At 45.5% G+C, this 23,781-nt stretch overlaps 1 protein-coding gene and 1 pseudogene across 1 annotated transcript in view; both read left to right on the forward strand.

Moving 5' to 3' along the window:
* Positions 1 to 4,428: 4,428 nt before the first annotated feature.
* CHD8 (chromodomain helicase DNA binding protein 8) overlaps positions 4,429 to 23,781 on the forward strand; it is a 56,013-nt gene continuing 36,660 nt past the window's right edge. The window contains exons 1-2 of the mRNA XM_066626801.1: positions 4,429 to 4,509; positions 7,317 to 7,386. The gene's annotated coding sequence lies outside the window, so the exon portion shown is untranslated. The remainder of the gene's footprint in view (positions 4,510 to 7,316; positions 7,387 to 23,781) is intronic.
* LOC136654669 (5S ribosomal RNA) lies at positions 21,940 to 22,056 on the forward strand (annotated as a pseudogene).

Below are 23,781 nucleotides of genomic sequence, written 5' to 3' on the forward strand. Positions count from 1 at the left end.
TCAGTACAAGCCAGTCTCCCTGACTGCTGAATCAAGAAAAAGATTGAGGTAGGAACAATGGTTTCCTTACAGAGCCTATGCTGGTGATCCTGAGCCTGTGAAGGAAGACCTTTCCTTCTTCCTGTGTAGGCTGAAGTCGGAAAGTAGTGTTCCTGCCCCATTACTTCAACTAACTCTGCATAGCCAGGGGCTGACTGCTTTCTCTTTTACTGTTGTGAATCAAACCGAACTCCAGATAATAATGGTTATTGGCCGCAGTGGCGTAGCTAGAGGTGTAAAGCACTAAGTTTTGCAGGTGCCTGAATGCCGTGCAAGTGGCCCCTCCCTTTCAGAGTCATTCCTGGTGGTGGGAGCAAAACAGAGATGTTCACCTTCCAGGATGCAAGTTGTGTCTTGTTGTCTTGTCTACTCCCTGAAGCAGCTGGTGGACCACTGTGAGATACAGGAAGCTGGACTAGAATGGGCCTTTGGTCTGATCCAGTGGGGCTCTTCTTATGTTCTTATTTTGCTCCCACCACTGAGAATGGCTCCAAAGGGGAGGGGGAGGGCCAACTTGCACAGCGCGTTCAGGTGCCTGCAAAACTGAGTGCTTTGCACCCCTTCTAGCTAGGCCACTGATTGGCTGTACATCTTCCATCCCATAGCTCTATGATCCCATCTTCCACAACAGTTTTTGTTGTTTGGTTTTACCCTTTCCCTATGCGTATGTACAAACATATAAGCCTGCTGAGGATTACACTTCATGTGTGAAGTGAGCTCTAATCCATGAAAGTTTCTGAGGATATAAGTGTGTTTGTCATCAAGGTGCAACAAGACTTCTTATTGTCATTAACTAAACATTACAGCTGTAGGTTGTTCTGGTGCTCAACGCCTTACAAGCGGCCTAATTTCTTGTTTCAGGTTTGTTGGGAAAGGGAGGATTGCCAAACTTTGAACATATGGAGCTCCACCCAAAGTGCCCAGAGGTGGTTGTGTGTGCACAAGCAGAGTAGAGCATGTATAGCAAATCTTCCCCTGGTGATGCATCTTTCATTCATTGGGGGAGACAGAGGATGGATGAGGAAATAAATGCTGGTTGGACATAACTTCTGCTTGGAAAAGCCATCGCCAACAAACCCATCCCTTTTTCTTCTATTTATACCTGCTAGTAACCAAAATCCACAGTTTGTTACAATCAGGGCGCAATCCTAACCCCTTATGCCAGTGCTTTCCATAAGGGCACTGTAGCTCTGAAGTAAGGGAACAAACATTTCCTTACTTTGAGGAGGCCTCCGTGAGTGACACCCAATTGCAGGATGCAGCACATGTCCCATTGGCACCCATTGGCTGGAAAGCACTGACAGAAGGGGTTAGGATTGCGCCCTCACAGCCCAATCCTATCCAATTTTCCAAGGCCATTGCAACTGTGCCAATGGGGTATGCACTATATCTTGTGGTGGGGCAGCAGCCACAGAGGCCTTTTTAAGGTATGGGAACATTTGTTCCTTTACCTTGGGGCTGGATTGTGACTGCTCCGGTTCTGTAAAATTGGATAGGATTGGGCCCTCAGAGTGGGCTCCGTGCCACGGACCACAGTCGCAAATGTGTCGTAAGGCACGTTTGCGGGGTTCACCACCTGTCTACCACTGGAACTAGCCCAGCGCTGGCCAGAGCTAGGCTAGTGCGCGACGGTCGCCCGGGTTCTGCGGCTCGGCGGTGTCCTGGACCACCGGGCTGCGGAACAGGAGGCGGGGACATGTCTGGGAGTGTGAGGGAAGCATTCCGGGAGGGGGGAGGCCGGCAGGGGGAGGCTGGAGGTGTGTCAGGGGGCGGGCGGGTGGTGTGTTGGGGGGGAGGGAAAGAGACGGATCTGTGGAGCTGTGCTCCACAGGATCCATGGCACTTGTGCAGGGCTGCGCAGCCTACACGAGAGCCTTCACTTTAGCACGGACCTTTTGGTCGGCGCTAAAGAGAGTAGTCCCATTGCGGGGCTACTTCCCTTACTCGGGGAAGGGGACGAACGTCCCCTTCTCCCGAGGTGCCTCCCACGGTGGCATGGGAGGCCCAGGATTTGGTGGGAGCCCTCCTTGGAGCTGCCAAGCCTGGGCGCTGCAGGCAGCTCAGGATTGGGCTGTCAGTCAACTTTCCTTCCAACCTGTATTTATTTTATTTTTGTCTTTGAAACCAGCAGGGTTAGAAACTGGAGCTGATAATCAGGGCCAGATATTGCACTGGTGTTATTATTGGAATGATTTTTGTTTTAGGGGATTGCTGGATTCCTGGATAATGTGACAATCCAAAATGCACAGAACAAAAATACTAGCTGCTTCTTGGGGCCATTCAGGAAAAGACATTCCCCCCACATGTCAGCAACTGCTCCATAAAGTGAGAAAATAAATACAGTACCATATTCTTACTTGGTGCAGATCTTGGCCAGCCATTTTCAACCACTATCCCGTGGCACACTGGTGTGCTGTGAATGGTCTGCAGGTGTGCCTTGGGAATTTGGGGCGGGGCATCATTTGTTAGCAGGGCCACTGGGGTATGCGAGCCCCTTCTGTGAGTGTGGTGTGCCTTGTTAATTGTCCAAAAACTGATGGTGTGCCATGAGATGGAAAAGGTTGAAAATTGCTGATCTAGGCCATCAGCTCTCTCAGCAGGCATACAATCAAACACACAATTGGCATGATGATACTGTTAAGCCAGGGATTCTTAACCAAGGGTGTGGTGATGGGGGGGGGGGTACAAAACTCAATCTCTGAACAATAAAAAAAAATGTTAGATTTGATTATTGACAGCTTTTGAAGTCATATTGGTACCTGATAGGACTGGTGACAACGATGACTTCAGCAATCTAATGAAGGGGTATGGGGCATATTGTGCAATCCATTGGGGCTCTGTAATCATCAAAACATTGAGAACCCCTACCTAAATTATGAACAACAGAGTAGGCTCATGGCCAACCACAGGGTCAGCACAGTTTCCAGGCACACTGTTGATCCCTGAGACTGTGTGTCCAAAGCACATGTGGTGGTGGTGGTGGTTGTCACGGAGTGGCACTCATGGGACTCCATGTTCTTAATGTGTAATCCTGCGGTTCTCCTGCGGTGTAAACTTTGTGGTCTCCAGAGCCCTTTACACCCCTAAACAGTCTCAGGGAGCCCTGCTGTTGCATGAGCACAGTCTTGGGGAGCTCCAGCGTGCTGGCACATGCATGGTGGAGCTCTGAGCAGATGATGGCCCCTTATGGTATGCTAGTGAAACCCCTGAAGTGGTCTCAGGACACCCCATGACTCCTAGGAGCGCACTGAACAAAATGCTGATGCAAGCTATTCACTCCGATTCGATCAGGATATAAATCCTGAACAAGCTCTGAGTCGTACTGCCTATAACTGCCTAAAACTAATGATCATAACAAAGGTGTGATAAGAGCGTATTGTTTGAATGTGAGGAAAGAGGGTCGCTGTGTCATTGGTCCAGTGTGGATGGTGAGCAGGGCTTAGATGTGGGATCCTGCATGCCAAATTCAATCTTTGTATGTGCATCACCTACCAGTGTCTCAAACTGTGGGTTGGGACCCACTAGGTGAGTCGCAAGCCAATTTCAGGTGAGTCTCCATTCATTTCATTGTGTATTTTATTTTTTTTAAGTATATTATGGTATGTGATTGCATTTGGGAAAATGCTCCAGATCTGTACCTTTAACTGGCTACTGTGTATATGCTTCTAACAATGGGGCTCACTTCTGGGTCAGTGTGGATAGGATCGCATCCTTTGGGGAACTTTTTTGAACAGATCAGCAACGGCTTGGTGGGGCTTGGAGGTTCTTTATTTTAAATGGATTTTTAAAACTCATTAAAGTTTAATTTTCTTAGTTGAATGATTTGATTGTGTTGTTTGGGGTGGTGGTTAAAATATTTGTGCCTGATGATGTCACTTCCAGGCATGACATCACTTGTGTTGAAAATGTTTCTGCCTGGTAATGTCACTTCAGGCCATGACATCACTAGTGGCTGCTGGTGATGTCACTTCCGGCCGTGCCACCACTTGAGTTCCAGATGCGGCTGCTGGTGATGTCACTTCCGGCCGTGACGTCACTGCGCGGGGCGAGCGCCGCTTTCAGACGGGGTCTCCGAGCGCCGGCTGAGAACCCGTCCAAGATGGCCGCCCACGTAGGTGTCCGCAGCACTGCCTGAGCGCAGGGCGACCGGGGCCTGGACGGGGATGCGCGGGGGCCGCAGGCCTCGACGGGCAGCGCCCCGCGCCCTGTTCCCGCGGCGTTTGCTGCGAGGGGCCAGGCGGCGCGGTGGACAGCCCTGCGCGAAGGCCCCGCCTCCTCCTGCGGAGAGCGCGACTTCCTGGAAGGCCTCTCGGCCGAGGGGTGGGGCGGGGCTCGGAGGGCCGGGAGCAGGCTAGGCTGCGCCGCGCCGTCCATGCTCGGCTGCCTCCTCCTCGCTCGCTGCTCTCCGCGGGAGGGAGGAGGGAGGGGCGGGAGGCAGGGGGCGGCTCCGGAGGGGCGAGCGGCTCCCAGGTAAGGCCGGCGCCGGCTCCCCTCCCCCACCCGCCCCCGCCGCGAGCGCGGCTATTCTGGGATGGCGCGTCCTTTGCAGGCCCCGCTACGGGCAGGCGGAGGGGCCAGTTCTCCCGGTTCTCGAAGCGAGCGAGGAAGCGGCGCCTCCGCCTCCCGCCGGCCCCGCAGAGGCTCAGAGAGCCGCCCTTCCGCTCCCGGGTGTCTCTCTGGCGCCTTCTCCATGGCTGGATTTATATGTGTACATATCAAATGTATGGATCTGTGTGTGTATGTGTATGTGTATATATATATATATATATATATATATATATATATATATATATATATATACACACACGCACACAGGGTGACCCAAAAGTGGGTGGACAGTAAATGATAACATTTATTCCACCTACTTTTGGGTCACCCTCTGTGTGTGTGTGTGTGTAGAGAGGTGCACACACACACACACACAAATAACACAGAGCTGCTTCTTGTGTGCAGAGGAGGAGGAACGCTCTGCACCTGGAAGAGGAAGGTGCCCCCAGTCAGTGCAGTCAGGATGCGGAATGTGCTCAGTCCTGCAGCCCACCCCCCCTGCATGCTGCTTGCTGCACCCCGCCGCAGGGTCCTTTCCTGCTTCAATGATTTCTGCACAGGTCTTTGGGGGGGGGGGAAGGAAGAACGAACTGCCTCCAGCCACAGTCGAGAGCAGCAGTTTTCAACCACTGTGCCGCAAATGGTCCCCAGGTGTGCCGTGGGAGTTTGGTGGAGGGTCATATATTAAAAGGACCTTTGGGGATCTGAGCCCCCCACCAGCAGCAAGCTGTGCCTTGGCAGTTGTCCAAAAACCAACTGTGTGCCTTGGCGATTTTGCTACCTTGTCAGTGTGCCATGAGGCAAAAAAGGTTGAAAATCACTGGAGTGGAGATCAGCGATTTTCAACCTTTTTTATCTCATAGAACACTGAGAAGGTCCTAAAATTTGTCAATACACACCCTTTTATATACTCACACACATGCGTATATATACAGGGTGCCCCCCCCAAAAAAAGAACCCACAAATCTTTGAATAAAACTGTTAATTTTAATTTTTCTTTGGAAAGGACATGACTTTTATGCAAAGCGACCAAGATAACTGAAACTCTGGGGAATAATCGTACGCAGATTGAAGTTTGAGTCCAGTAAGTTTCTTGAAATTTACTGGACCTTTGTAGGATTTAATAAAATTTTTATGGGTTCTGTTTTTTGGGGGGGTCACCCTGTATATACATATGCACATACAGACACACATGTGTATATGTGTATATACATATGCACATACATACATGTGCACATACATATGCACATACATATGCACATGTGTATATGTGTATACACACAGACATACACTATTATACGTATACACACACACATACACACACAAAAGGCAGGAGATTTTACACACACACACACACACACACCTGCCTTTCCTATGCCAAAGCAAATGCCCAAGGCAGCTCACACCATCAGTTTTGTTTGTTTGTTTATTGAGAACAATATTGTTGTTTATTATTGTTTATTGCCACTGGCGGGGCTCACATCTCCCAGTGGCCCTACTCATTACTGACCCCCCCCCACTCCGTGGCACACCAGTGTGCCGCAGCGCACTGCTTGAAAATTGCTGGTCTACAGTGACAAGGGGTTGGTTGGGGAAAAAAAGAGATAGAGCTATGTATGGCTTTTACAAGGAAGGTGTGTGTGTGCACCCATGTTTTCACTGAGAGTATACGTGTGTGTGTGTGTGTGTGTGTGTGTGTGTGTGTGTGTTGTGCTTCTCATGTTGTCATGTGCAAAGAGCACATGTGTAGGGTGTGGGGTGACACTTGCATTGGAGTACACAGTTGCGATGACTATCACATATTTCTCCTAAAATGCTTTGGAGCTGTCCTCTTGTCTACAGGCTAAAAAACAGAAATTTGGTCTTAATGGCAGTTTTAAGTGCCAAGTATTGAAATTGTTTGATGACCAGGCAGGAAGGTGGTCTGATGATCTTTCTTCATCCTTTTTGGTGTAGGAATTTTTTTTTTTTTGCAAGGGGATATTTGTGTGTGTGAAATGTACATAGATCCTCCACGAAGTTCCCCCCCCCCCAGAGTTAAACATATTAAAGGAGCTTTTTCTCCCTTTTTAAAATCTCTTCTCCCTGTATGGAAGTGACAGAAGAAAGCCCCCATGGTCAGAAAAATGACCTTCATCCACCCCCTTTTCCTGATACAGTGGCCTTGGCCTCCAGGAAGCAGGGAGGAAGTTTGTGTGTATTCTTCAAAACTTTATATACACCCATCAGTGCTGATGGCTCAGTTATAAGCTTTCTTCCAGTCTTGTCAATTTCGTTCGGAAGTATTATGGGGACAGAGATTGAAATGACAGTGGGATGGGTAGAATCATACCTCTGGATTTGTTTAGTCCTCTTTACTTGTTTACTTGTTCCTGTTTATTCCTATCTTGACATAGAAGAGCTGCCCTGTTCAGGGGTGTGTATGTTAACTGCATGAACTTATATATAAAGAACAAACTTAGTTGCAGTGGTGTTAAGTGGAAAGCAATGGTGTGACTTACAGTTCAAACACTGAAATATATGACTTAATAATTCTGTTTGTGTATTTTGGGAGGTTGACCAAAACTCTGGAAAATGCATTCAGATTTGCAGAATTTTTAAAGCGTTTAGACATGAGAACTGTGCATATTTTAAAATATGTTTTGGATCCCTCCGTTTGGCTCTGTCAGCAACCAAGCATGCTGGTCAGTTTCTAGTCCTGTTTATCCCTGTTTCTCCTCCATCTTCAGGTCTCTACTTCAAACCTACACCATTTTCCTGGAAGTAAATTCTGTTGGAATTGATGGGATTTACTCTTGAGTAAGTGGATGAAAATACATGTATTTGGGGAAAGGGAAGAATATAAGGGTGCTGGGTTGTTGCATATATTTGGGGGGTTGTGATGGAAAAGTAAATCTGCTTCATCAGACAACAAGAAAAAAAAGTGAGTCTTTAAATAGAGATTGGATCTCCACATTTTCATAATATTTTTAAGATCTACTTATTGAACTTTTTCTGATGTATCTATTGCCAGCATTCTCAAGATCTTTCAAGGCTGATGAGTGGACTTAGACTACTCTATTGTGCTCAACCTTAGAATGGTTAAAAAAAAGTGGGAAAAGAATTTTTCCCCCACCCTCCATTTTAATGCATATGAAGATTGTAATTTACATTACCCATTGTTATGGAGTCAAGGAGTAGCAGATATTAATGGCATGCATACTGTGAGGTATATGGGCTATGGAGATACTGACAATGCATATTGCTTGTGATGGGGAGAGTGTGCATTTGTCTTTATTATTTGAGGTGAGAGAGAAATGCATAGATGGAGGCCTAACTGAGAGATCAGTCCTGAGCATACTTCATATTTTCTCTCTGGGATGACACTTGGTTTCTCTCTGGGCTAAGACTTGGTTTCTTGCATTCATTGTGCTTCAACATTTTTCAAGGAAAGGCCATTGCTCCATGTTCAAGGAAAAGTTTTGCATGCACTGGGACCCTGAATCAGACTAGATAAAAAGGCTTATAGATAGTCAGACTGGGAAAGAGCTTCCTGCTCAAGTCCCTGGAAATTTGCTGTCATACTGGCTAGTCAATACTGGGCTAAGTGGACAAATAGGAGACAGCTTCATATGTTTTAACATACTAATTGTCTGTTTGTGGGTGTGCACTTTCAAAAAATGTCTAGGTTGTCTTTTGGTTGCCCTAAACGAGCCACCAAGTAGCTTACAATTAAAACCGGTCTTAACTCATTTTTGCCTCGCCCACAGGTATACACATTTGGTCCCTTTTGCGTTTATGCAACGTTTGGCAGAAATGTCTTAAAATAAGTACAATAACTACAAAACAACCAAATAAGAAAAACAGAGGCAACTCACAGAGCCCAATGAGAGACAGAGAGTGAGAACTCAGAAAAATACAAAAAGTAATCTAATTGGAACAGAAGAGCCTTACACCTGTTTAAACTTGGAACAGGCAACGTGGGGAACCAACCAGTTTTTCTGGAGGAGAGAGTTCTTTAGGTGGGGATCTGCCCCTGAGAAGGCCCTGTATAAGAAGGCACATGTAAAATTATTGATGATCACACAGTTTTTGTGTTATTGCTGTCCATTTCTATATTTTAAAGAACATAAGAACAGCCCCACTGGATCAGGCCATAGGCCCATCTAGTCTCTGTATCTCACAGCGGCCCACCAAATGCCCCAGGGAGCACACCAGATAACCTCATCCTGGTGCCCTCCCTTGCATCTGGCATTCTGACATAACCCATTTCTAAAATCAGGAGGTTGCGCATACACATCATGGCTTGTACCCCGTAATGGATTTTTCCTCCAGAAACTTGTCCAATTCTCTTTTAAAGGCGTCCAGGCTAGACGCCATCACCACATCCTGTGGCAAGGAGTTCCACAGACCAACCACACGCTGAGTAAAGAAATATTTTCTTTTGTCTGTTCTAACTCTCCCAACACTCAATTTTAGTGGATGTCCCCTGGTTCTGGTGTTATGTGAGAGTGTAAAGAGCATCTCCCTGTCCACTCTGTCCATCCCCTGCATAATTTTGTATGTCTCAATCATGTCCCCTCTCAGGCGTCTCTTTTCTAGGCTGAAGAGGCCCAAACGCCGTAGCCTTTCCTCATAAGGAAGGTGCCCCAGCCCCGTAATCATCTTAGTTGCTGTCTATTGCACCTTTTCCATTTCCACTATGTCTTTTTTGAGATGTGGCGACCAGAACTGGACACAATACTCCAGGTGTGGCCTTACCATAGATTTGTACAACGGCATTATAATATTAGCCGTTTTGTTCTCAATACCCTTCCTAATGATCCAAAGCATAGAATTGGCCTTCTTCACTGCCGCCGCACACTGGGTCGACACTTTCATCGACCTGTCCACTACCACCCCAAGATCTCTCTCCTGATCTGTCACAGACAGCTCAGAACCCATCAGCCTATATCTAAAGTTTTGATTTTTTGCCCCAATGTGCATGACTTTACACTTACTGACATTGAAGCGCATCTGCCATTTTGCTGCCCATTCTGCCAGTCTGGAGAGATCCTTCTGGAGCTCCTCACAATCACTTCTGGTCTTCACCACTCGGAAAAGTTTGGTGTTGTCTGCAAACTTTACAACCTCACTGCTCAACCCTGTCTCCAGGTCATTGGTTGGGCTGCTGTTCTTGAAGTTAGAAATTGGGTGGGAAAGGGAAGTCTAGCACATGTCCATAATGGTGATGTTCTCTGTTTCTGGGCCAGTTTGGTCTTGTCTCTTGGTGCCCATTGCCTCTGATTATGAGGTTGCTACCAGATGTCAAGACCTTTTCCAAATTTATGTGGATAAAGTGGGACCTTTCTGCTGTGCTAGCTTGCTGATTTAGAAATGGGTCATTTTGTGTGTGTGTGTGTGTGTGTGTGTGTGTGTAATATACAGTCACTTAACGACAGGGATGTGTTCCTGCACCCTGTCGTCAAGTGATGCCTGACACTAAACAAAACCTCCTCGGCTTCAGAGGTTTGGGGGGGGAAGGGAACAGGGACTGGTGATGGCTGTCACATATATGGTCTGTCATTAGTCGGAACATTGCTAAGTGACGTTTACGTGTGCATGTGTGTGTACAATTTATGCTATCTATATACATAGTGCATTACAGAGAATAAGAGGACAGATCTCTACACCAAGGAGCCTACAATCCAGAAATGGATACATGGGCGATAACAGAGAAGGGAGGACAGTGGAAGCTTGAGTAAGGAGAAGATGAATATGCAGTCATAATACACACCAGCTTCTAAATTCATGTGGCCTACAACATATCGGCTTCTGTACGCGTATGTCTGGATTACGCTAGCAGCCCTGTTTTATAATTCTATTAATGTTATGTCTGAGAATTGAAGGTTCACTTGCTTGTACTAATGCTGGGTAGATGAACTAGTCAACTATTTTCTGTCATTCTCATACATTGGTTTGGCAGAGAAAGCCATTTCTGGGTAGACTCTTCTCCTTTCCTTCCTGGTAGTGTGTATTGACAAGCCAGTTCTGAAGACCACGTTTTAGCAGATCAATCACTTGTATGATATACATTCAGTTCTGTAAATTTAGATGTTATTTTTTTTTGGGGAGGGGGGAGTATTTATTCTGCTGGGGGTGAAATTGCAGAAGTGCTGTTCTGGATTTTGCAATATTAGACACGTGATTTGGTGGCAAACCTAGAGATAAATTTTACCATATGTTTGGTAAGACAGTGGAGCATCCAAGAAGGTTCTGAGAATAAGCTGCAAAAGCAGAGCACTAGCATAGAGAGATTTGTCCAGGTAGTTTGCAATAGAGGTAGAAGGAGATCCTAATACATTTAGTGACTGGTCAACAGTAATGTTATGAAACTACCTTATACTGAGTCAGACCATCAGATAACATCCAGGCCAGTCTCGTCTATTTCATATATTTTCTCTGTGGCTTCAGAAAGGGGGTCTGTTCTCAGCCCTGCTTGGAGATGCCAGGGATTAACCTGGCACCATTTGGCTGTACCACTGAGGTATTGCCTGGTTTTTCATATACCTAGATTGCCATAGAAGCATCTTGCCTATGGTTTGAGGCTATGGGAAAGAGTGGGATATAGTTCCAAATAAACAGAGACCAAACTTGAGAGAAAATGGCTCTGGATTGCCAGACAGAGTTCGTCTGTTGCAGTAACATATGTTGGTTTAGAAAAGCAATCTCCAAACTTGGGACCACTGCGTGCTGAAAAAACCCCTACCGCATGACCGGCGCTTACAGTTCTGTGAGGGAGCCTACTATCTTCATCTCTGATCTTCCCCAAATCTTACACAGGCCAGCCATATCTGCCTGGAAATCCGGGGGCAGAGCCTGCTGGGGCAACAAAATGCAGAAGCGGCTGGCTGGTGCAAGGTTTGGGGGAGATCAGAGCTGAAGATAGTGGGTTCCCCTGCAAACTGGTAAGCTCCATTCACCCAGGGGAGAGGTTTTCACAGAACTGGAACTGGCCTACTGGCCAGGGTTTGGCGCCTGCTGGTTTAGAAACTATCTTTGAAGTGTGCCCATCCCCCCACAAAATTTCTGTCATTATTTGTAATAGCGTTTTGGGATTTGGGAGCTGTGTGGCCATAAGAAAGTAACTGAAAGCTAGGGGTGTAACAATGAAGCATTTTGTAGACACTGCATTTTTGCCAATGCCCCTGGAACCATGAGGACTAGAAATTTGCCTCTTGTGTCTTGTCAGGTATCAGCATTTAATTCTTTTGACAAGTGCCTTGCACAAATTATATACAGAGGTTGTCAAAACCTGTGTTTAAAACAACAACCTGAAAGTGCATCTTTGTAGCTTTAATGAGTTGTTTGAAATGTTGGTGGCTTTTGAGGAACAAAATCAGATGTCTCTTATTTATATTTTGGATTATTTTTAATCTGGTGTAAGAGGTTAATTTGGTGCTGGGAGTAGAGCTACAGGCAGTTTTCTTTTGTTTTTGCCAGATTTTTTTCCTCTCCAACTCAGGAGAAAGAAAATGAGGGCACCAGATCAGCCAGTCTTCCTCTGTAGATTAATGAGGAAAGTTGCTGATGTAGCAATAACAGAATGTATTTGGGGGAGTGGGTGGGGGATTGGCAGCTTGTTTGGGGGGCAGCGGTGATAGTGAAAGAAAGAAGCAGCAGTAGAAAGAAACCGAGTGTAGAAAGTGTGAGTGAGAGAGGAAGATTTGTATTCCAAGCTGTCATTTTTACTGCAGAGCAGGTATTTTTAAAAAGGAAATAATATGTTCCATATATAAAATCACAGCCTGGCATTCTGTGTTAGTTAATTTGGCACAGCTACTATACCTGGTTCAACAAAAGCCCAAACAGGGTTTAGAATCCTACCTTCATCCACTCAGTAGCCCTGCTCTGTAACCCAAGAATTGTTTTCAAGGTCACCCAATCTCTTCTCACCCCCCTCCCCCCAAAAGCTGGAATGAAATACACCTACCTCTCTGGTTCTTTGGATTATGTTCTCCTTAGCACTTTGAAGTCTGGAATTGGCCACCCAATATTAAAGAGTTCATTCTGAATGTTAAAGTGGGTTAAGAAATCCTTCATGCTCTCTGTTTTCACATACACAGTTCCCCTCCCCGCCATCTATTGAGACATGTCACAGGAATATTTCCATATACGTCTGTCTGTCTGTCTAGGTGTGCACCACTTAACGATGGGGATATGTTCTCCAATCCCTGTTATTATGTGATTAGGTTGTTAAGCAAACATTCAGCCCAATCTAGTGCCTTTGTTGTATAAACAAACACTCCCTGCCAGTTACTAACTGGCTGCACAGGCTATTGAAGATAGATTGTCTCTTTGCATTAAGAGCCTCTTTGCTGTGTAAACATTCACTCTGCTGCCAGCTATAGGAGACCTGACTGCCTCATTGAGAGCCTCTTTGTTGTGCTTTGGTCGCTGTCGTTAATCGGAAGGTTGTTAAGCGGCGCACACCTGTATATATATTTTCTGCATATCTTAATACAACCGTGTGGAGTAGATTTCATCAGTTTTGACTAAAAGAGGTCTGGTGGCTGGATTCACATAAAAAAAGGACCATGTTGGCTCAAACCACTGGTCTGTCCAACTCAGCATTCTGTCCACTGGCAGTGGCCAACCAGATGCTTCAGGGAGGTTCTGGAGCAGGGCATGATGGGAACATCCATCCTCTCTTATTAGTCCTCAGCATAAGGTGATTAGCACCTCTGTACATGAGTATTTTATTGATTATAGTGGCTTGTAGGCTGAGTTCCAAAAGAAGAGCTGTGTGCTAGTCTTTTGCAAGATGATGCAGTGTGGTGCCTTATAGGAGAGTGCAGCCAAAATAACCAAAGTGTGTGTGTGGTTCATTAATTTCAGTAGGGTGCAGATATTTTAAAGATGTAATGAAATAGATTCAAGCAACATGTCACTTAGACTGAAATCACCTGTGCGTTTTAAAATGATCATTCAGATATGAGAAACATCTTTCTTATTAATGCATTCAGTTAATGCATATTATCACAGTTCACGTGTTGTGCTTTCCCCACTTAAATGTCACTTCCAGCTGGTGTAGGAGAAGATGCACCTCTTCCATGCAGTTCCACAGGTATCTTTCTAGCCCTTCTTGACAACCACTTAACTTCACCATTCTCACCTGTGTTCACTGATGAAACTGACAAGAAACTGGAGGGGAAAGCCTTGTCAGTTTCACTAGCACTTTACTTCATGGAGAAAAGTAAAAGAAAAATATTGTGGTATGTGTGACTATACATACCTTCCCCTTTGAACTGACTGAGCGAGCACCCTCTCTTCTTGAGTGAGGGTAAACCTTGTCTATAAGAGAAAAGGAGTGAAGAGATGAAGGCTTCCCAACATAGGTGAAATTGATCTGGGTTTCCCATGATCTTGTCAGTGTCTTCACTGTGGAGAGAACTGGCTTTGGTGAAACTGACATGTCTTCTACATTTTAGTGCAGGAGGAGAGAGGTGTGTGTGTGTGGAATGTAGTTATAAAGGAATGTAGTTATAAAATCATTTTCCTGGCTTTCTTTCTTTCTTTCTGATTATAGAAGTATATTTAAAACTGCCTTTGTCTTGTACAGTTAGTTCATAAAGTATTGTGGGAACTTCTTGACTTCTGGTTAGTACTTGTGCAAGTCACTCTCTTCCTCATTTTTCCCGTCTGTGTAATGGCAATAGACTAGCTGCTCCTCAGGTGAATGAGAGGTACTTTACAGTTTTCCTGATGCATTTCAACTGTTAGCAAAGCACTTCCATGTGCATTATCTCTTCAGTCCTTACAACATCCCTTTAAGTAGGGAACTGAACCGTTACTAATTTGGATTCAGTTCTATGTTTGGCTCCTCAGTATTTTTTTAGCTTTCCGGTTTAGATTAATTTTTTTTACGAGTGATTTGATAATCCGTTCAGACACTTTGAACTGGTTTTAGATAGCATTCCTCATGAAATGTTATCAAATCCTGTTTGCTTGTAGTGTGACTTGGTAAAATGGATACAATAACTGTTTCACTTGAGGACGAATTTTTTACTCGTTTATACTGTTTCACTTTTGGATTTAAAAAAATGTTTTAACAAACCTTTGTAGCAGAATTTAAAAATAAAAGACACCAAAAAACAGAACATTTGTCATACAGTTAAAAGCTGAGTGCCTGATTGCTGGACTTACTATCACAGCTGAACTTTTAATCACATTTTATGTTTAGGAGTTTAGTTCCGGTTCAAGGCAACCAGGAAATGTTAGTTATGGGTTCAGTTTGGGTTTTCTGGAGGGGGAGGAACCACTCTGAACCAGTTCTTGGATGCAGGTTTGGCTGTCTTCCTCTAAGGCAGTCAAGCTTGATTCCCATATTGTAGATAAAATGTCACAGTTGAGGGAGAAGTGGCATACTTGGACTTAGACCTGGAAGTTACAGGTTCAGATCCCCTCTCGACCATGAGGCTTCTTGAGTGACCTTGGGCCAATTGCATTCTCTCAGCCTAACATACCTTGGGCCAGTCATTTTCAGTCGCTGTGCCGTGGCACACTGGTGTGCCATGAGTTGTCCACAGGTGTGCCACAGGAATTTGGGGGAAGGTAATTTATTAGTAGGGCTAATGGGGGATCCCAGCCCCCCACTGGCAGCATGATGTGCCTTGTCAATTGTCAAAAACCTGATGGTGTGCCTTGACAATTTTAGTGCCTTGTCAATGTGCTATGAGATGAAAAGAAGTTCAGAATCGCTGCCTTGGGCAGTTGTTGTAAGGACAAAAGGATGGAAGGAACTATGTACACCACCTTGAGCTCCCTAGAGGAAGGGTAGTATAAAAATGTGAAAATAAATAAGACCACCTCAAAGTTTGTAGGTAAGGAAGATTTGAATCCAGAATTTTATGGTATTTTCATCCTGTCATTGTGACTTTGATAAGCTTCTAAATAGTTTGGAAATCTGGCTGTATTTGTATTCTGTGAATTCAACTTTCGAGTTATTTGCAACGTGTCTGGTTTGCTATGCGTGACTACAATTTGCTCATTCACCTGTGTGTTCAGATTATTGTAAGGGTACATCCTAATAGGTGGTGAGGAGCTTCTCACTGAAGTGGGGTGGTTATATGTACATTTTTAGAGTGAGAGAGTGTCCCTGCGTGCATCACTAGATTGGAGTACTAGATTGGAGTATCGTTGATGTGGAGTAGAATCGCTTGAAAAGAGACTGTGCGATTTGGGGTTTTCATTTTTGTACAAGATTTCTTCAGTGGTAGGAATGTTGTTTGGGGGTGTGTGGTTTGTGAGCAGAACTCAGTTGTTTCTTTGAACCAAAGATATATGAGGTATTACCATAAATATTCTTAATAATATACTGCTTTTCAACCAAAATTAGCATTCAGAGTGATTCACACAATATAATTAATCCAGAAATGGTTCCCTGCCCCAAAGGGGTTACAGTCTAAGTTGCTTCCAAATTGATACCAGTTACTTCTCCTTATGCACCAACATGGTTACCTAAATTTTTTTTTGGGGGGGGGGGGGTTTGAGAATATTGCATCCCTGTTGGGAAAACCATTTGAAATGGGTGTGAGGAGGTAGAAAGTGGATTTGTGTGTGTGTGTGTGTGTGTGGGACAGCTTCAGGAATCTGATATTTGAGAGCATTTGTGTATGTTTTTGTCAGGGATGATGTTGGTGATCAGTCTTGGAGCAGTCTGTAGCTTTGAGCAAATATGTAGAGAATAGTGCTATTTTGTTGTTGCTCAAATTTGATCTGCCATCATGGTATGTTTGAGCCAGAGCCTACCATTAAATAAAATACCACCACGGTCTTTGATGCTTATGGTAATATTGCCACAATTTTTTTCCCAGAAAAAAATTGCATGCAATTAATAAATCAAAATTTGCAAATGGGCAGGGGAAGGAAGAGAAGGGAGAGGCTCTTTTCACCTATGTTTTATGCTCTAATAGTCCACCCCCCCCTTTGTTGGGAAGGAGGTGCAACGCATAATGTCTTTGGTAACTGTATGTGTCTGTGTCTGTGTGTAATATAAATATGTACACAAGCACAGCAAGCTGATTGGTGGTTTTTTGTTTTTTTTAAATGTTGCAATCAAGGTGCACAGGCAAGCACCTTAAGGGAGGGGGGCTCCCTCCCTCTAGCAGTTCTTTTTCTCCCTCCTTGTTCTCTGTCTGTGTGTAGGCAACCAAGAATTATCTGATTTCATGTCATATTTTGGTTAAAAAATAGGAAGTGGGCTAAATGATTTTCAGTGTAAATGTGCATGTACGCGCACATGCATATGTATAGATCCATATATGCTGGCAAGTGAATGGGTGTGATTATATGTATTGGGGTGGCATTTTGTGCCATTTGGTTGCATATACTTAGTGTTAAACTAACCAGTAGGTTTTTTGTTTTTTTTAATTTTTTAAAAGCATGCAATGAGATCAAGAGCTGCAAATGAGCAGTGATCAAGGTGTGTGTGTGTGGGGGGGGCCCTCTTTCTCTCTGCAGTGGAACAGAGGAAAAGACCTGGCTGGATCACTGTGTCTGGCTGGTTTGGGGGGGGAGGAAGAGTAGCTGGGCCTGGCTCCGCCTCTCTCCTTCCCTCCTCCTTGCGCTCAGTGCTGGGTCTGGGAGGAGGAGGAGGAAAGGAAGGAGACGCCGGAGGTTTGGAGGAGGAGCTGCTGCTGCTGGTATGGGGGCTGGGTAGGATTTGGGATTGGGTGAAGAGATGGGGGAGCCTTCAGCTGGAGTGGGGGAGGATGCAGATTATGAGTAGCGGGAGGTAAGGGGGGGTGATCGGGATGGTGGGAAATGGAAACGGCAGGGAAACTGGGAGGGGGATGGGACCAACTGGAGCTCACACATTTGGGGGTTAAGGCAGAGGCTGTAAAAATATAGAGGGCTGGATGTGAGGCTTGCAGAGAGGCAGGCTGTGGGAGAGGGGCTGGGTGGGAGCATACCTGCTGTACAGAAAAGGCAGGTAGGTGCGGGAGATGCTGGGGCTCACAGAGGCTTGGACTGAAGTGCTGAGATGCAGGAGTTGAATGTGAGTCTGTGGTGGGAAGAGAGCGGGAGACCTGGGTGGTGAAAGGCCAAATGAAAGGACAGCGAGCTGGGGTTCCAACGAGGTTAGGTTTTTTGGGGGGGGGGCAATGGGGGAGGGTTTTGAGGGGACTGAGTGTGGGCTGCAGGGCGATCATGGGGAAAGGCAGATGGAATGAAAGGGCTTCACTGTGCCTGGGGTGAAGAAGGTGCATTTAAGGGACTCTAGAGCTGTGAACGGAAGTGCAGATGTGAGGGGAAGAGGCCTGGAAGAAGTGCAGGTGGGTAGTGCGCATTCTGCTCTGGCGGTGGATGTGGGGTCTATATAGGAAGAGGGAGTGTGTTGGAAGGTTGAGATTCAATAGGGAACACATTTGTGGTTAAATTGGTGGGCTCTGTTTTTGTTTTCCATCAACATAATTATGACCAAAAATTAGGAACATCCTTATTATTTCTGGAAGTTCTTTTGGTCCTGGGGTGTTAATTGTAGTAGGGGATGGAAAAGGAATTGCTGTTTGGTCTTTCCTCCAGACCGAAAAAGCTTGCTTTCCTTTTAAGTTAGAATTGCTTGCACATCCTTCATTATCCACCCCCGCCTTGCAATATCTATATCAGGTTTTGGGTTTTTATTTTGGTAGTGTAAACGTGTTAAGCTAAAGGCAGGTGATCAATGGGTTGGCATCCCTTCTCTTTTAGGGGTCTTTTGTCTGTCTTGTATCTCTTGCCACCATGGCTGACTCTCACATCCTCAGAATCGAGGAAGAAGGGGAAAAAAATTCTAAATTGGCAGTAAGAGCTTGGTGAACCAACAAACCTGCCAGGTGAACTGTGGCCGGAAAGATAGAGCACGCTTCTGGCTAACGACAGATATGTTATGTGTGCTGGACTTGTATAACCCTGGAACGATCTGTTGTACCTTCAGCCTGCATCTGGAGAGAGCAAACATGTAGTATCTCTCTTTGGCTATACAGTAAGTATTTCCATGAACAAAAAGTGCCTTGGTAATTTTGCTAGAAACGAAGAGACTGATGTGCCTTGATTTGGTCCTCTTGCTACATGTTGGACTATATTCTCCCCCACAAGCAGGGTGATGTGAATTGGTTGCCCCACAGCTCTCCTCTTTTCCCAGTGGATGGGGGCATTCTGGAAAAGGGTGAAGAGGGTCCCTCGTTGGCCCATTTCTCAAGATCAAGTACCAGTTTGGGAGCAGAATCCCTATTCCTTCCCCCCCCCCCCCAATGTTATCTTTTCCTCCAGCTTCTGTTCAAATGTTCAGTCCTAGCATTTCATTTCTGCAGGGCTGACCCAAGGTTTCTTAGTGTGAGGCAGCATGTTAGATGTTTGTGCTCCCCCCCCCCAGTTTTCTCTGATGATGCACCAACTTTTGCTCTTCCTACCCTCTGTATTGGAAAAAAAAGGAAGGGGATGGAGCAGCAGAGGAAGCATAGAAGAGAAGAGAGTGGTGGGCTGAATAGTCACTCTCTTCTCCTGTCCTCTACACTTCCACTCCACCCTTTATTCATTTTCTAGTCCAGAGAGTAGGAGGGAGATGAGGAAGAACAGCAGTGGGGGTGAGTGTGCAAACAGAATTGGTGCTCTCCTTGCCTTTCAGTCTCATGAATGGGCAGCCCCCATACCCAAATCTGTTCTACTTTGGAATGACTTTTTTTTTTTTTTTGACACTTTCTCATGTAAAGTGGTTGTCCACTTGTGGAAAGCTTGCACATGCAAGAGAGTCAGCTTTTCACATGGACTTGCCAGCTCTTCTGGGTTTCATTGCTGCCTCTCTGAGAACAGAAAACAAGTTCAGTGTGTTAAGAGGTGTTTAACGCACACACAGAAACAAAACAGACAAAAATCCTTAAATGAAAGTAAATTCATCTCTGAATTAAGCCTTAGAATAGAACAGTGTTTCTCAAATACTGATCAGGTTCCACTAGGTGGTCTGTGAGCCAATTTCAAGTGGGTCCCCATTCATCTGAATATTTTATTTTTAATATTAGACTTGATGCTACCATGATATGTGACTGCATTTGGGGAAATGTTACAGATCTGTACTTTGAACAGGCTATTATGTATATGCTTTTAACAATGATAGTCAGTGGGACTTACTCCTGGGTAAGTGTAGGTAGGATTGCAACCTAGGATTGCTAAAAATTTTCCTGCTTGATGATGTCACTTTGGTAATGGCATCACTTTCAGTGAGTCCTGACAGATTCTCATTCTAAAAAGTGGGTCCAGGTGTTAATAGTTTGAGAACCACTCGAGTAGAACATTCAAGGAGACACCTGGGCTGTACTTGAAGGTGTATAATGTGTGTTCACTTCTATAATAATTTGACTTCTATGACACCTGCAGCTAGTTCTCATGTGCCCTAATTTTGGGGTCTCCCACTGGGGGGGGGGGAACAATGGCAAAGTCCTCCCACGCAATCATGTTGCAAAGATAGCTGCGCCAGTACTTTCTTCCCCAGAGGACTCAGCAGTTGCCAAATTATGGTGGCCCTTGCTGATAGGGCAAGGAATTCTACACTTGATGGTCCCACCTCGAGCACTTTGTACAAATTGAGTTATCCCCTTTTTGCTGAAGGTGCTGGCCATTCTGCAAATGATCTGGTCCTCCATAGAAAGTTCTTAATAGAATCCTCGGCTCAACTCCCACACAACTTTCAGCTGTCAGGATTGCTAATGATAAACAGTATTCATTAAGCTCATATTCTTCCCCTCAAAAAAGAAGGCTATTTTTAGTGTAGGCATTAGGGTCTTCCGAGAGGTGGTAATGATTCCACTATGTCACAAAATGTGAACAATGTTGTGTCGATCTGTATATTTCAATGTATCTTGATTAATTTGGGTGTGAGAATTTAAAAAAATGCCACAGTTTTTGGCATAGTATCAATAGTTTAGCCACAATTTACAATATGCAGTTGTATGATGCAGTGAGTATTAATGCATAAGGTGTATTGGCAACCTTCAGTCTCGAAAGACTATGGTATCGCGCTCTGAAAGGTGGTTCTGGCACAGCGTCTAGTGTGGCTGAAAAGGCCAATCCGGGAGCATAAGGTGACTGGATAGATAAAAACACAAAATTTAAAATAAAGAGTGTTAATGAAACAAATTACAGTCAGAATCAGAGCCTCCAAATTGATAAGAAACAAAAACAATTTTTGTGTTACTGAGGGTGCAATCCTCACCCCTTATGTCAGTGCCTTACAGCACTGACATAAGGGCAATGCAGCTCCTAGGTAAGGGAACAAACATTCCCTTACTTTCAGGCGGCCTCCGTGAGTGACACCCAACTGCAGGATGCAGCACATGCCCCATTGGCACCACTGTGCCCGTACTGGAAAGCACTGACATAAGGGGTGAGGATTGCGCCCATAGTGTCATTTCCGTGTCGTCATCCCCAATCTTCTTCACCCATGCAACAACCCAGAAAGGTAGGCCTCTATTGGAACCCTCTTATTTGTGCATTGAGGTCATCTCTGGAGGATCTCCTCATAAGAACAGCCCCACTGGATCAGGCCATAGGCCCATCTAGTCCAGCTTCCCGTATCTCACAGCGGCCCACCAAATGCCCCAGGGAGCATACCAGATAACAAGAGACCTCATTCTGGTGCCCTCCCTTGCATCTGGCCTTCTGACATAGCCCATTTCTAAAATCAGGAGGTTGCGCATACACATCATGGCTTGTACCCCGTAATGGATTTTTCCTCTAGAAACTTGTCCAATCCCCTTTTAAAGGCATCCAGGCCAGACGCCATCACCACATCCTGTGGCAAGGAGTTCCACAGACCAACCACAAGCTGAGTAAAGAAATATTTTCTTTTGTCTTGTTCTAACTTTCCCAACACTCAATTTTAGCGGATGTCCCCTGGTTCTAGTGTTACATGAAAGTGTAAAGAGCATCTCTCTATCCACTCTGTCCATCCCCTGCATAATTTTGTATGTCTCAATCATGTCCCTCCTCAGGCGCCTACTCCCACCTTTAGATGTGAGGTGGTGGTGATTGGGGAGAGTGCCTTCTCGCTTGTGAGTTCTAGAATATCCTCTGAAGGGAAGTTCACCTGGTCCCACTTCTGTTCTTCTTCAGGCACCAGGCTAAGACTTAAAAAAAAAATAATTCTTTGTATATGTTTTTTTTTTAAAAAAGAAAAGCAACTTTAAAATATCTTATATATTACTGTCACTTTAAATAGGATGGGGAAATGGAAATAATTTTTTTTTATATGGCAGAAGCAACAGTAGCACTGTCACTATGATGCTGTGCTATCTCAGTTGTGAGTCTGAATGGGAAATCCCTAGTTGCCTATGAAGCAAGCAGAGTAACTTTTTGTCAGCTTAACCCTGTTACCCTGCACATGCCCGATCACATCTGATCTCGGAAGCTAAGCAGGGTCAGGCCTGGTTAGTACTTGGATGGGAGACCGCCTGGGAATACCGGGTGCTGTAGGCTTATACCATAGTCTTTCGAGACTGAAGGTTGCCAACCTACCGAAGGGGGTTGTGGTGTCATTCAAAGGAAGAGAACCATTTGTGCTTCCCTGACAAGGTTGGAGGAAGGTTTGGATACACATCCAAGAGGGAAATTTTCATGTTTTCCCGGAACAACATTATTCCAATGCACAGGTCAATATTATTTAGCCCTCCAGAGGTAGACTACACAGCCTGTGGCCCTTCAAGATATGTATGGCCCTCCAAGAAACTCATCAGGTTTCACAAATCCCCTATTTTTGCTGTCTTACAGTGCTTCCCAGTGCCCAGGGTTGCAGCGGCACTGAAATGACGACTGCTGCATCCAGCAGGGCCCCCTTACCCCATGTAAGACCCAGGTGGCCCCGATGAGTTTCCTCACATCTGTTGCCGCTATCAAGTGGGCGCGGAATCTAGGAGACCTGTGTCAGGTCTCCCAGGCTGGGAGGGGAGTTAGGATATGGTGGCAGAGCCTGCTGCCATTTCCATCCCCTTCTGCCTTGCCTTCTGTCACTCCAGGCAATGTTTGACTGGCCTCCGCTCAGCTCTGGTTATTGCAGGCAAAGCTTGTGGCATGTTTTTGACACTGAGCGCCATCACTGGGCCATCGTGGGCCCAGTAGAATAGGGCCCTTAGGCAGGCAGTGCAGATGGGCAGTTTCTTGAATCCAGTGTTGCGGCTGCTTGTCGGCTTCTAGCTTGGAAGGTCATAACTTGTACAAGTCTGCTGTATAGTTGTCACTCGTTTATTCAGTCGAATTTCCAGATCACCGCAAGTGCTCAGGATGGGTAACAATATGTGAATCATTTGTCCCTGCTTCTCACCACTCTAAATGACCTAGTTTGGATAAAGGCTGAACGTTTGCAGGTGACTGAATTTTGCCTGCTGTCTCTCTGTATCGAAAACAGATCTAGGGCCAATGATGCATGATTTAAGGACATGTCCTTCTCACCTTCATTTTTATGTTAGACTCCACCCTTCAGTTCAGACAGAACTTGCAGGGCAGCTGTTTGCAGAGAAAGATAACATGTGCCCATTGGGTAAGTCAAATAAGGTAGAAAAATTTTGGGGAACAGCACTTCAGCTAAAAACTGAGCATTTTCTATTAGCACTGAATCAGTCGTATTCAGAGTCCTTAAAAGGGGGTTTGAATCCCAGAATGGATCCCACAATCCAGTGGAATCTTCTTGTCTGTTTCCCAGAGCAGTCATAATAGAGATAGCCCCCAAGAGATTCCCCTGGTGGGTGGGGATAAGAATAGGCCCTCAGTTTGGATGTACTTGTCGTAAGAGGCGACTAAACAGCCGCCGGGTAGATGGGACTCATCAGCCTGGGAAGGCAGCTCATCTGAGAGAAGGAAAACTCTGATCCCAAACCTCCACTGCCTTGTGGCTACATCCAGTTATGGAAAAGGCTTCAGGAGTCAACCTCGAGGCAAAATCCAGAGCCGGAGTCGCTGAGGCAGTTCATGGCTGAACACAGTCACGTTCTGGCAACTCCTGCGACGCTGCTGGAACCAACCGTATTGGCTTCTGCCTTTCCATTGGACCATTTCAGTGACATGGAGAGGGGGGATTTGCTGCATGGGAAACAGTCTATCCTCCATATCTACTTTACCCAGGCTTCACGCACTGGAGAGGACACTCTGTTCCAGAACCACTTTTCAGAGCACGATACCATAGTCTTCCAGGACTGAAGGATGTCATAA

Source organism: Tiliqua scincoides, chromosome 5 (genome assembly GCF_035046505.1).
Source record: "Tiliqua scincoides isolate rTilSci1 chromosome 5, rTilSci1.hap2, whole genome shotgun sequence".
In the NCBI taxonomy this organism is placed as follows: Eukaryota; Metazoa; Chordata; class Lepidosauria; order Squamata; family Scincidae; genus Tiliqua; species Tiliqua scincoides.